The sequence below is a fragment of the Leptosomus discolor genome, chromosome 22 (genome assembly GCF_034619465.1).
Source record: "Leptosomus discolor isolate bLepDis1 chromosome 22, bLepDis1.hap2, whole genome shotgun sequence".
Taxonomy (NCBI): Eukaryota; Metazoa; Chordata; class Aves; order Leptosomiformes; family Leptosomidae; genus Leptosomus; species Leptosomus discolor.
The window spans coordinates 3,618,411-3,633,794 of record NC_141412.1 but is presented as its reverse complement, the minus strand read 5'-3'; positions in this window follow the sequence as shown (position 1 = coordinate 3,633,794).

The following is a 15,384-nucleotide window of genomic DNA, read 5'->3' as shown; positions in this document are numbered from 1 at the left end:
CACTCACTTCACACCCTTGCCACTAAGCCCCACACACAGGCTTCATTTCTCCCTCCCCCCCAATAAAGAGAGACAAGCAGGCAGACTGCCAGACCTTCACACCTGCACCACACTTTCTCACTTACTTACTTACTTACTTACTTCCCTCCTCAATCGATAGATAGATAGATAGATAGCTCACTCCCCACCAGAAAGACCCACCATCACACCACAAGGTTGCTTATCATCTGCCACTGTGAGTGATTGATTGATTGATTGATTGACAGTCTGGCACTTCCATCATGAGCCTTTCTCCATCACCAGGATCCACATCCTCCTCTCTTCCACTGCACAGGACACTCCTCACCTCCACAGCACTTCCCTTGATAGATGCTCCATCACTGTCACCAACACAGCTGCCCATTCAGGCCGCCACCACCTACAAAACAAACTCATCTAGTACAAAGGACAGACACAGAGCCAAGCCAACAAACAAACAAACTAATTCACCAGCACCCACCAGACCCTCCAGATCTCCACCACGCCCTCAGGCTACCCCCCTCCAATAAAGACAGACCAACAGAGCAGGAGACTAACAGACCCCTAACCTCCCCCAGACCTCCACACTTACTTACTTACTGACTTACTTGCCCTTAGGCCCTTAGAGCCTCACTTTGACTGTTGTTAGGCTGTTAGCTACTGCACAGGGCACTGTGCAAGACCTTCAGTTACTCCGCACATATTTCCTGGGGCAAGGGAGGGTCTGAGTCACAGATGGACTTCACCACCTACATCACCTCCTCTGCACCATGCCCACTTCCACCACCATCGACATTCCTTCCTCCTCCACACCACACCTGGCCCAGTGCCAACACTTCCCACATCTATATGCCCACCACAGACGCCCACAGCCATCCCTCCCTCCTGCAGGAAGACAGACACACATACACTCCTCTTCACCCACTGGCCACTGCATACCTACCTTCTTCCAGATCCAGCAACACACATACTAGGGCCAAGCTACATACACCGAGCAAGACGTGTCAGCCCCACAGGCCCAGAGCCGTGCACAGAGCCCATCCCCCAGTTAGTTAGTTCATTCACAACAGGCCACATGAGACTCCACAGAGACAGCAGACACCGCACCCCACCGTGCAAGGACAGAGACCAAGACCAACTACACCTTTCCACTGTCACATACCCAGAGCACCCCTTCACCTAGACAGAGGGTTGCCCAACCACAACCAAGCACACTGGACAGACCTACCCCCAAATCTCCAAAAGACAGCAGCAAGCCACAGACAAGCACACCAGGGAGCAGAAACACTTCCATGAGCACCTTCCTTTGGGAGCACCACTGCCCAACAGGAGGCCACAGAGACAGACACAGCAACCCCACACACAGGACTGCAAGCAGAGAGACAAGGCAAAGCCACGCAACACCTCAGAGGCCAGTCACCAGCACCTGACACCCAAGAGACACCGACCACCTACCACCAATCCTCTCCACATTTACACCACTAGACACATGCAGACAGCTAGAGGCCCAACAGGCCAGAAAGCTCTGGCGCTGCACCCACAGAACATCACCAACAAACACAGACAGCCACATCCAACTGCACCACCAATCGCAACCACCACCACACACCAGACCGCTGAGACCTCTGCAAGCCACAACAACCCACCATGTACACAGCAGAGTACACCAGTCCTACCACCTCCAAGCCACAATACACCCCACCAGTGCCATCAGAGGCAGAAAGCCAACAGAGGGAGAGAGAGAGGGAGAAATAACAACACCACACCAAACCCCCAGGGTTCCAGACAGATACCTCTCCCTGGACCCCCAGACACCCATCTAGACACAGCCAGGGAAGCTGCAGGTAGACAGGGACAAGATACGCACCACACCAGGAGAGACCGACACTCCACATACATACAAGGGACAGGGCCCACACCAACTGCACAGCCCAGCCAACATCCCTCCTCCAGGACAGAAAACACCTCGGTCTACCACTCTACCACACCCCATGCAGGGACACGCACCCGCCACCGCTCCAGGAGGCCAAGCAGAGAGGGCCAATACCCACTGACGCTGCAGAACACCACAGCCGACAGGCTACAGAGCCAGACCCCCCAGGAGAGCCCCAAAGGGCCTCTGTACAGAGGGCACACTCACTTTTCCCCTCCCCTCCAAAGACCAGCCAACACAGCCATATCACCTACGACACAAGACAGCCCTCAAGGACTACTGGGTCCATCACCCTGACCACTAGTACTCCACAACCATACCATCAATGCACCACCATCCCCTCCACCCCTACCATCCCCAGCTCTACAGCAGCTCCACCCCTCCCTCACCAACCACCACTTTCTGTGCTCCCCAGCACCGCAACTCCACCACACCCCACTGCTACCCATGCTCCTTCCTTCCCATCACAAGGACACACACACCACCCTTAACCCACACTACCCCCTCACAGACAGCAAAGCCTTACTCTGCTGCAACACAAACCTGTCCGGACACAGGCCCTACCATCCATACTCCGCACCATCCAGGCCACCAACCCACAGACACCACACTAGCCCACCACCTACAGAGAAAACCTGCCCACCCCAGGCCCTCCACAACAACTGAACCTTTCAGCGACACATTCCAACTCCTTGATTTCTGACTCCAGAACGAGAGCCTGAGAGACACAGAGAGACCCAGACCACAAGAGACAGAATGACCTCCCCACCTGTGCACAACACCAGAACCAGCCATACCTCACCAGGTACCACAATACTCAGACAGCCCCTCACAGACCACAGACTACTGCCTCCAGCAAGCAAGACTTTCCAGCACAAACCACAACACTCATCAACAGCAACAGTTACAGGAAAAGATACAGAGAGGCCCTTCCAAGACCTACTCCAGAACCAAGACCAAAGGGAAAGCAGGAGTCACAACCCAATAAACCTACTCAGAGACACTTAGAGACCTTGCTACTGCCTAACCGAGCCTCTATTCCAACCCATCACCAGGGGTGCTCCAAGAGACACTCACCACCCCAGACACCCTCCAAGATAGATACCAAGAGAGAGAGACAGGCCATGAGAGCACAACACACCAACCAAGACAGAGAGAGACTCAGACCTAGACACAGAGACACACATACCAACACACAGTCTATCCCACACAGACACAGACCATCACTCCCAGGGAGAGAGAGAGACTGTCCTGAAGAGAGACAGGGAGCAAGGGGGACCTTGAGGATGATCAACAGACAGCAAGAGCAGGACAGCAAAAGAGGCCTTGCAAGTGGGAGGGAAAGAAAAGCCTAGAGAGCCAGAATCACCAAGTCAGAGACACTCAGAGTGTCAGAGAGGATCAGAGAGACAGAGAGGGACAGAGAGTCACAGAGATGGAGAGACACAGAGGGACCACAAGACAGACAGAGGGACAGAGGGGGAGAGTCCTACTGGGAGTGAGAGTGGATGACAGAGTGACAAAGTCACAGAGAGACTGGATGACAGACTGGCCAATAGAGAGAGACCTTCAGCTAGAGCATAACGGAGTACATCACAAAGCCTTACAGACAACAGGTAAGAGAGCAATACAGACTGAGGGGGCCACACTCAGAGAGCCTGGCAGCAACAGTCAGAGAGAGGGTCAAGGAGCCTGAGAGTCCCACGGAGCATCACTGAGCTACAGAGACCCACTGAGGCTCCGAGAGCCTCAGAAAGCAAAGGAGTCCCTCTAAGAGCCCCAGAGAGATAGCAAGACTAAGACTCCAAGACAGAGAGAGTGACAGCAAGAGTCCAAGATAGAGAAAGCAAGACCCAGGCTTCGAGACTCAGACAGGGAGACAGTGCAGGAGAGCATGAAGGACACGCTGCACAAGCACATCCAAGACAGAGTCAGACCATCAGAGAGCACATCCACAAGACAGAGTCCAAACATCAGAGACTCCACGAGTCCAACACAAAGACTCCAAACCTCCAAAACAGCAACACTCCAAACAAGGGCAGAGGGAGGGAGACAGAGGGACAGCCAGAGAGAGACCAAGGCAGAAAGACAGCCCCAGACCAAGAGAGAGGCAGCCCAACCAAGAGAGGCAGCCCGACAGAGAAGGAGCAAGTGCAGCTAGTGACACCAGGAGCAGAGACGTATGGGGACAACACCACCCCAGAGGGAGAGACATAGAAACCACAGGGCCGGGCGAGCAAACGCTACCAAACCGCCTCGGTGGCCCATCGCAAACACACACAGACACCCTGCTGCACCATCACCTGCCACAGCATTTACCACATCATCGATGCATCGAACACAGCTACAACACTCCAATAACCCTGACAACCACTCCCCCTGGGTCCCAGAACCACTCCCACCCAAATGCTCTGCTTAACCATCTTCCCCACAATCGCTGCATGAACACCATTCCTCTGAAAGACACATAGACACAACACTGCATGACAGAGAGAGCCTGTTACCACCCACAACTACATACCACCCTCGGCACACTGCACAGGAACCCCGATCTTCCCAATCCACTGCCAGGCGCTCCTCAACCCCTACAAACCCGCCTCCCTCCCAACCTCCACTAAAGCCCACCGTGCCACCATTACTTCCCCATCAAGGGCCCTTACTTCCAGTACCACCTCTCCACTGAGCACCATCATGTAGAATTGCACTACCTGGCAGCCTTCCAGACTAACACCCTAGGCAACTCCCCTCCCCAACTTCCATCACTAGACACTGCATTAGCTCCCTGTGATACCAGGAGACATTCCGCACCACAAACTCGTACGAGGCCCACTCACCACCCCCCACCCCCCAACACTAGCACCCACTCTTCCCCATCATCACCTACAGAGCTATCCACAGCCTCCTGCCAGCACGGCCCAGCATCGCCACCAACCTCTGAAATACCTACCCGCAACGCACAGACAGTCCTTTCCAAGCCTTCCTCCATCAGACCTCAACCCCCCCAACCACCAGACTGGCACCAAAGCAACTGCCAGCGTGCAGTTATCACAGCGATAACATTCACAGCCTCCTCTCCACACTGCTGCCAGCTGCCCTCACTACTTCTCTCCCCTTCGGACCAAGTCCTGCTCCTTCACAACAGCCAACACCCCCACAAGCTCCCACCACCGCCTCAGGACCTAGGCCTCACACTATCCCTGCACCGGCCCCTTCAGACCCTACATTGGACACCAACCCCTCCCCAGCCCCCACAAGCACCTCCTCACCACGGATGACACTCCTCAGCACTCCCAGCTTCCTCACGCCCCACCTGCCCACGGCGCGCCACCAGCATCAGGGCTCAGCCCACCTAGACCGCACACAACATGCTACAGCCACACGCTCCAATGCAACCCAGACTCCCCAGACCCTCTCCCACCCATACAGTCTACGCTACCAACACCACAGCTAAGCCTTCCCTCAAGCCCGGACACAACCACACACACTACCACCTCCACCTTCACAGCTGCCTGGCCCCACCAACCACCGCTCCGGCCCTCGGTCACACCACTTAGCCAGAAACCAACACCCATCTAGACTCCTCCAGGCAGGGAGGCTTCCACGTGCCCTCCCTGACCCGTGCCAGGGATGCGCAAACAACCCACAGACACATGCCAGGCTACCACAACCTCCGGTCACCCATCAGTCCCCCTCCCGCTCACCCACCCTACCTCAGTACCACCAAACACCACTACTTCCTTGGCCCAACAACACAGACCACCTTCCTACACCCCAGGCCCCACAACCTCTACCTCCCGCACGCCAACCCCGACCTGAGCCTCACCCCAGCCAACATCTTGACACCAACACTCACAGCGACCTAGGCACCGTCCTCCCCATTCGGTGACTCTCACCACCCGCTCCGCTCCTCCCTCCACCTGCACTACCATCACCCCAACAACAGGCACCGCTACCAACATCACAGCCAGCTGTGACTTCCTCACACACATCACCGCTCCTACATGCACCGCCACCACCTCACTACCATCACTTCCAGCAGCGCTACCTTCACCCCTCTCCACCTACTGACCACAAAGCCTCACGCAACACCATCCCGCGCCACACACGGGCAACACCACATCCCTACCTCCGACACAACAAACACCACTCTCGGCACCCACCTCCGCACCATCAGCGAGACTGCCATCACCGACCCTCCATCCTCCAGTGCAACACCCATCGCGCTTAGCTCTCCCAAACTACCCTCACGGACTACATCGCACCCTCAGACACCAATCACCACGGCTCCCACCAGGACGCGCCATCCACTGCGCCCGCCATGACAGGCACGCACACCCCCACCATGCCTGGGACATACACTCCCACCTCCATTTACCCTACAAGGCCTTCACAGAACACAACTCCCTAGACTACACCCTCCTCAGGCAGTACCTATTTCACCACTGACAAGCCCCATCCCAGGGAACCCCCATGCTACCTAACTGCACCGCCTAGCCTAACAACACCCCACACGCCCCACACCTGCCCCCCCCCCCCCCAATAGTTATTTAACCAACAACCCACCACAGAATACCCCTACCCTGTCCGTGCCCTCGCTGCCAAGCCACCACCCTTTCTCTGGCACACACTGACAAACGTGACCACTCGCTTCGAGGCTGCCGCACACTCCTCCTCACCCCTGTCATGCACTCGTCGCTGGCCACCGCTCCCGCTCTCTGTCAGCACGGCCCACAGCTAGACTGCTTACCGAGCCCCCACGCCATTCACTCTGCCTGCTGCTGGAGCCTCTCAGAACCCTGCCCGGCTGCCACACAAGCATTAGCCTCCTTTATCCTAACACCCGCTCCACACAGCACCCTGCAGCTCCCCACCTGCTCAGAATCCCACACCAACACCCCCACTGCCATCTACCCGACACCACGGCTCCACCCTGCTGCCCCACTCCCACCCCACCCCACCTGATCGACACCACCCAAACCCCAAGTCCCCCCGAGCAAGCCAACAGTTCCCTGTGGCATACAGGCTCACGCCACCGAGCGGGTACCTCTTCCGCTCCCCCGTGCCACGGCCCTGAGCCCACCCACCCTCCCAAAAAAGATAGCCACGTGCCCTGCTGCTCCTCTCAGAGTCTCCCACACCGCACCCTGTCCCCTTTGCGTGCCCAACACGCCGCCCGGGCCTCCTCCCACATCTCCCCAGAGCGCCAAGACACACGCCCTTTGCCCCGATGGCAGACGCCCCGCTACGTCCTGCAACTACAGCACTACAACCTTGCCACCCCGTCCCACAAGCCTCCCCTGTACACCCCTAGCTCCTGCTCTCCCCTCGAGCGGCACTCCCACCAACAGTAACACTTCCTGCACAGGGCTAAGGCTTCCATTCCTCTGGCATACCATTCACCCTGGTTGTCCTACACTACAAATTACAGTTCACAGCTGCAGACCCATATCATCTCACACCCTCCGAGTCCTCCTTACTGTTTTTATCACACCTCCCTTCTCTTACGAATTACAGTACAGACTACTTTATTCATAGCTCGGCATCCAGCACAACATCTTCCCGAGGCCTTTGCTGCCTCAGGGACATACACCCGTCCACATACCTCAATAACAAGCCCTTGGCTAAACACCCACGTGCAGCACAACACCACAAGAGTCCAACGCCTGTTCGACAAACATAAGACCCTCCCCACCGCTTTGGGGTCCACTCGGACCACCATGAACAAGACGACGGTCAAGCCCCAGAGGACCACGAGACCCCTGCCGTACCTTCACAGTGCATGCTCCAAAAGCATTACCATTTCCGACCGAGTTCTAGAGAGGAACTCCGACTTCTGCTTACCGCTTCAGAAATGCAGTGACCGTGCACTATCTCAACAGTACTTAGACTACTTTGCGGCACTGCTCCAGCAAAGCTCTCCCAATGGAGCCGTCCCCAGCTCTAACCCACACTACAATCCAAAATGCCTGCTGACATGTGTTTACATTGACTCGTCATCTCAGACTCCTTACCCGGCCACATCTAGCCTCCCACCTCCTTGACAACTATTACAGAGCAAGGGGGCTCGGAAGCTCCAAATTTTCTTCCTTACTCTCCCCCACCTCCACCCCCCGTCTCCCCACCCTCCTCTGTCACATCCTCTCATTTCACCAACAACTCCTTCACAGCCACTTAGGCCCTCCTAGGCGTAGATCCCCCGCCCCGGCATCACGGACGTGCCTCTGCACGCCCCGCCTTTACAGGCAGCATAGATCCACACCTACGCTGCCACCGCTCTTCCAAGGAGAGCAACTTCCCTTCTCCGCCTCCACTGCCCAGTAACCACGCTGCTTCTCCCTCCACCCCTGAACCTGCTACAGAGTAAAAAACCTTCAGCCCTCTCAGCATCACCACCCACCTCCCCTGCTGACACAGCACATGACATTGACGCAACCCATCCCTTCACAGACAGACACCTCCTCACCACTACACAGCGCCCCGCTACCCACATCTTCCCCAGAGACAAGGGGAGGCCAGTGCCACCCTCCTGCCCCAAGACCCCATTCTCCACCTCATCTTCTCCCCAACTCCCCAGCCCCTCTCACTGCACCAGACCGCACGCCTCCAATGGTCTCCGACAAACTACCACATGGTCCGCACACCCCCACCACATCCCCGCCCTCCTCACCTGACGGCCCCTCCATTACGAGTCCCTAGACCTCAGCCACGCATCTCCTGGGGACAAGCCGGCACCCCACCCTTCGGCCACGTGCCGCCCAACAGCCTTCCCCCGAGCCTGACACCCCGACGGACCCCTCGGCCCTGGCCACTACCCCTGCCAAACCCAGAACCGCGGCCCCGGCCCCTCCGGCACTGCCTCGGGCCCCCACTCCCCAGCTAGCCCCTAGCCCCCCGGCCCCTTACCCAAAATCTCGTCCACACCAGCCCCGCTAAAACACAACGCTACTTCTGCCACCGCCTACCCTGGCTCCCTGCCGACAGGGCCCGACCCACCCTCCCCTCCACAACACGTGGGCCACCAGACCCTCTCCGAGAACTTCACCAGCCAGGAGCAGTGCTCCTCTCCCACTACCTGTCCTCCCCCACCGGGACCCTCGTCGCCCCAACCCACCTCCCCTAACGAGGCTCCCCTCCCTGCAGCAACACCAACGGGACCACCTTCTCCCATAACGGCCCCTGCCACGCCTCAGGACATAACACACAGCCCCGGCCGACACACCAGACTCACCCACAGACAGATCACTTCCCACAGCACAGTCCCTAGACTCACCTCAGCCCCAAACACCGACACCCTTCCACAGCCCACCCCCACATTCATCCTCGCCCTTCCCACCGACAGTCCCTTCGGGAACGAGGAGGGCCCTCGCCTCACCCCTGCCTCTCCAGGCACCCGTGTGCCTCTGAGAAGAACTCCCGCTCTCCATCCCACACATCTCTGCAAGATGATGTACTGAAGAATGGCTACCTAGCCCTCACCAAACTAGCCTTTCAGCAACGAGCCTTTAGAAAAGAACTGCTACCCAGCCTTTACAGATAGGGAGGAAGACCATTGTGTTCTGACCCACCTGCATGTCTCTGTCACTGGCAACCTAACCCTTTAGGGACAAGATGGAGGCATCATCGGCCAAGCAAAGGACAGCAGGTGGAATCCTCCCATCAGACTGTGGGGCTCAAATAACACCAAAGACTAAGCAGTCTAAATAAGGGAGGAGACTAGCAAGATCAGCTTCTCTGATTTCTAAAGGGCCCAGGGTCTAAAAGACCCCTGTGGCGTGCAGTCCATGACAAATTCACAAGTTCCACCATGACAAAAATTCAGGCCCGGCTCCCAAACGACCACCACGGACCTGCACCCGAGGCGTAACTTGGCCAGACTGAGGCAGGACGACAGGAGATGATAATGCTACCACTTTCCTGGAAACCATTAGAATAACCCCACCTTTTCTCAGAACTGTAACGATTTCACATGACAGCTGTACGTTTTACACCAGACACCTACCACTTGGGCACACACGTACGGAAGAAGCTACCCCCCCCCCTGCTGCCGGGCACCGCAATAAAGATTACCTGCATAATACAACTACAGCGTTACTGATCTTTCTCAGATCCCAAGATACCTCATGACACCCTACATCCACCCATCCTCTACCCTGCTGACCCCACCTGCAACCCTCCGAGATCACATACCCCTCTACCGGACGCTAACGCCCGTCTGGCACCACACAACCAGACAGGGCACACGTGAGACACCAGCCTCTCACGCTGCCCAGCCTCCTTTCTGAGCCTCTCCACCGACAGACACGCTCGCATCCCCTGTCCGCACTCCTCACCGCACCGGCTCCCTCCGCCCGACACCTGTCCCCGCCGCCTCCGTGCTGCCCAGAGGAGCCCCACGAGGCCCCATGTCCCGTGCCGGGCACACACAGAGACGCAGAGAGGCCCACGTCAAGTGCAGCGTCACAGGGCGCCCGGCATGCCCCCGTGGACCGCTCCGATCCGCCTCTGGCCCGTCAGAGCCGCCCGCTGGCCAGGCCACCCTCGCCACAAGCCTCCCCGGGCAGCGCGCGCACCCTCCCCCTTAAAACCGAGTACAGCAGACTACCTCAGACACAAGACTGCTACATCGCTCCTCTAGTCCAACCGCCCGACTCCTGGAGGGCTGCTCGGGACTCACGGCAGCCCTAGGCGTATCGGCTCCGTTACTCTCCGAAGCGGTAAACGCCTTGAACGCCTCCATTTTTGGTTACTTCGCTTATCTCTTTCTTTTATTAGTCAGAAAACCTTCCTGACCAACTATCAGTCCAACGTCTCCTGTAAACCTCCTCTAGCTTCTACAAGACTTGTCAAAGGCCCTGGTTCTCTCAAACAACACCGACCGGTATAATCTCTACCGCAGCTCTGACCTTGCCTCTCTTCTCCCTGCCTACACATCTGTTACGGGTCTGCTTGAGATGCAGCCCTCGGCGTGCTGCGCGGCGGTAACTAGATAACGCACCACTGTTTGGACTACAGCTGAGCAGGGCTCACACAGCACCAAGGCTGTTTCCCCACCATTGCCCCGGTACGCTGGGAGTGGGTAACACCTTGGGACGGGCTATAGCCAGGACAGCTGACCCGGACGGACCAAAGGCAAATCCTATATCCCGCAAGACCACCGCTCGGCAATATAAGCTGGGGAAACCAGGGAGAAGGGGGGCGAGTTCATTTCACGTTTGTCCTCCAGAGCCACCGCTACACGTACCGCAGCCCTCCTTCCCAGAAAGTGGCTGGACGTGGCCTGCTGACGGGAGGTTGCCAGTAAGATTTTTGGATTCACTTTTGCTTCCGCACTGGGCTCTTTGCTTCATTCACCTGTCTTTATCTGACCCACATGCCCGTTGTGATATTTTCTCTCTCCTGTCCAACTGAGGGGCTGAGAGCGATAGAGTGGCTTTGGGGGACAGTTCACATCTGGCCAGGGCCAAACCACTTCAACCATCCACAGCTCTGTCCTCCTCCCACAAATCCTCACCTCGCTTCCACAGCTCCTACCATTTCTGTTTCCTCTCGGGCTCCACACAGAGCTCCCCTTTGACATCGGCCGGTCCCACTCACTTCACTCACTACACTGTCAGGCAACCTACGCCTCTGCTTCTCCCTGCTGGTTCTTCCATTCTGATTGGCACCCGTGGGCTCCTACAGCCCCAAAAGCAGATTCCCAGGGGACTCCGCTACGGAGCTCCCCAAACAGCTGATCGTTCCCTGCCCCAAAGTCCAGGAAAACACCTCTGCTGTCTTTTTTTCTCATTACGCTGACTAAATTAACCTCAAGCTTTGCACGATCACCACGGCCAAGACGAGCACCTGCCATCAAATCTCCCACGAGTCCTCCTCTATTCCCAAATAGCAAGTCCACGAGGGCATCTTTCCCACTTGGCTCCCTGAGGCCCTGTGACAAGAATCCATCTCCTACCCTACCTCCAGATTTTCCTACACCAGCTCCTGCGAGCGGTAGATTAGTCCCATTTCACCCCTCAGGGACTGAAGTCGGCCACAAGGACGAGAGCTACCGATCCAGACGCTACTCCTCATTACCAATTGCAGACCTCTACTACTTGGTCCAAAATCAACATTGTCTCGACCTTGTCCTCAGGGGTACGGACAGTACAGCACCCCCAACATTAGACCGTAATCTTGCCATCCGTCCGCAGTGGCGTGCCCGAGAAGCCGTTCCTGATCCTCAGAATGGAATGCCAGGCTCATAGGGTCATGGTGCCCCAGGCATGGCAAGGATAAAAGCTGCATCTGGCAGGAAACGGCAAAACGTACAGATGCCGGTCTCTGCCTCTTCCTTCCAGAAACCTTGTCGTGGGAGATACCGGCCAAAGGAGGGAGACTCGCAGAGGCTACACAGCTCTGCTTTGGCTACAGACAGCTGTGCTGTTCCCCAGTGCCAAGGACCGGCCTAAAAACCGTTATCAAGACGGACCGATCAGCCTCCCTGGAGCCAAGAGGAGGCAGAGCTACAGAGGAGGAGGAAGGTGCGCTACTTGGCATAGAAAAGGCCTCCTCAGCACCCAAACTTCAGAGACTTTCACCACCGAGGATCACAATGATCGTTAGCACCGGCGAGAGGCTGCCGGGACCTGGGACCGCAAGGATGCCTTGCTCTCACCGTACTCGCCGTGGATCTCTTTCCTCCTTTCCATTTACTTTCCCTTTTGCTTTCACCCTCTTTACCTATCGCACGCCACGTTACGGGCAACCAATACAGTTTCACCGTTCGATTGCTGCAAACCCCTTTGGCGTGATCGCCTTCTTGTTGGACTTCGAGATCATGGCGAACGTACCTTCACACTTGGTCCAACTAGACCGTGACCAGAACGCATCCTATCCAGACGGTCATTAGTAGACACCCATGTCCCGGTGCTCCCTGCCTCCCCCCTCTGGACTATCTCCTGTTCATGGGCACAACAATGCCTTATCGCCCGACCCATCGATAACTCGCTCCTGGGCTATCTCCTGTTCATGGCCCATCAAGGAACTGCCTCACGACTCCCCATCCCATGGTGAGATGCTCCGCCCGGGGAGGGGGGGGAAGGAGCCAAGCAGTCCATGCCAAACAGAAACGGAGATTTTGAACACCCTAGCGGCCTTTCTTCCACTGGATTCCCAGAGGACAAGAGCTACCTACCTACCGCTGGACCTTCGGAGGAAGACGAGACTCTTTTACCTGATCGCTGCTTCCACAGAACGACATCCATCGCTTCAGGAGGACTGCAGCCAGCGTCTTATCGGACTGCTACTGCCAGCCTAACAGGGGGTCAGGTTGTATTCCTCACTCTGTCCGTGTAAACCAGTGGGTTGTTTGTTTTTCCCTGCCTTGTGTTATATATATATATATATTTTAGTAAAGAACTGTTATTCCTATTCCCCACATCTTTGCCTGAAGGCCCGTTAATTTCAAAATTATAATAATTTGGAGGGAAGGGGGTTGCACTTTCCGTTTCAAGGGAGGCTCCTGCCTTCCTCCGCAGACACCTGTCTTTTCAAACCAAGACAACCCACTACAACATCTCCTTGAATTCCCATCCCCCTACTCCTCACCCAGAGACTCTCAAAGACTGCACGGCAAACAGTAAGGGCCGTACCATCGCGCCTCTCCCTTACGCATAGCGCAACACCTCCGGCACGCCCGCCGTGCCGGTCGGTCCCAAATGGGCCGCGGCCCTCTATCCCAGCACTCGGACGGTGGGTCCTTCCGCCAAGTCTTGCTATTAGGGGTCGTATCCTAGTTCTTAGAGCCAATGGACGCTCCCGATTCTTCCAGGGCTCTTCGTGACCTTCACCGCCAACCCCCTGCCCACCCTGGCACAAAGGGCCCTTGCCAGACAGGCGTCCACAGCCAACCCTCACTGGTATATCAACTGCTCCCATAACCCCACCCCCCTCCCCCAGGGAGCCCTCCCTCCAGGGTTTCTCCCACCAGCAAACAGCCCGCAGTCTCCAGGAGCGACGCCGCTCCCACGACACAGAGACCGCTCCATCCCTCGCCAAACGGCACCGCGACAAGACTGCCGCCAACGTGCCGGACTCGCCCCGGCGCTGCCCGTCCGCCCCCCGATGCCAAAGACCTCGGCTCCTCGCTCCGACCGCCCGTTTCTCTTCCTCTCCCCCACAATGGCAACTTCCTCCCGCGCTCCATTACAGCCACCAGCCGGCCAGGCGAGGGGACAGGGGGGATAGGCACACAGGCCTTCAGCCATTACACTCAGAGGTCACTGACCTACTCGTTGCCCACCTCCAGGCATCGTGGTCCTCAGCTCTCCCTGGGACTCCACCCAACACCTGGGGTTCTACCTGCCCTTCTCACTATAGCTTACTACTCCCTCCTCCCCACCACCTATCCCAACTCATCCGACCCACCCCATGAAGCGCTGGCACTCCTCCATCCTCCAGCCCTGACCCGGGCCCTGGGCACACACCTTCCGCAGGCCCCACCCGGCATCCCAAAAACCCCGCTCCCCGACCCTCCCGGGGACCCCGTCCGGCCCCGGCATCCTCCCGGCCCCGGCACCCTCTCCCCATCCCCGCCACCGTCACACAGGACCGCTCCACTTACAAAGGGTTACAACACTTTTTATTCCCACGCAGCCATTTCACAGAGTACAAAGACAATACAAGACACAGACTCCGACAGCCCCCCACATGCCCACCGGCACCCCGAGGCAGCTCTCGAGTCTCCCGCCGGGCACCCCGATGCCACCCTGCGCCCACGGACCCCGAACCCGCCCTCGCCTCCAAAACGACCGCCTCCGAGACAGTGCACCGTGCAATCGCAGGAGGGATTTCTGTCCCAGCTTTCTCTGCCTTTTGCTCCTGCCCACTAAAAACCACATTTCTCCAAACATTAGGACCGGCCCGTTACCATCACAGCACGTTCACAGACTTCCCAGACCCCCAGGGACGAGCTCGGCCCTCAGCCACACGCCACAGCGACACCTCTGCTCCAGAGAGCCAGGGGATGACACGCTCCCGACGTATCACACCGTACGAGGACAACGACACGGCGCTCCGCCCCGGCCCGCGACCCGTGCCGCGACACCTACCTCTGTCCCAGTCCAGGCGCTCGCAAAATACCGACGGCGGCTCCCAAAGACCGTGAAGACTCGCAGCCATCCATGAAAGGGGACAGTACGCGCCCCGGGCCATCCCACGCTACAGACGGGGATGCGGGCCACCTACGGCGCAAGCTACAAGGAAAATCCTGGCAAAAAGCTGGAAAAAAAACCCCTCCAGTCCCACATCAATGATGGAAACCTGCAAAAAAACCCCTCAAGTCCCACCTCAATGCCGGACACCTGCAAAAAAACCCGCAATTCCCACATCGATGCCAGACACCTGCCAAAAAAACCCCAAAGTCCCACATCGATGCCAGCGAACGTCCAGCTCTG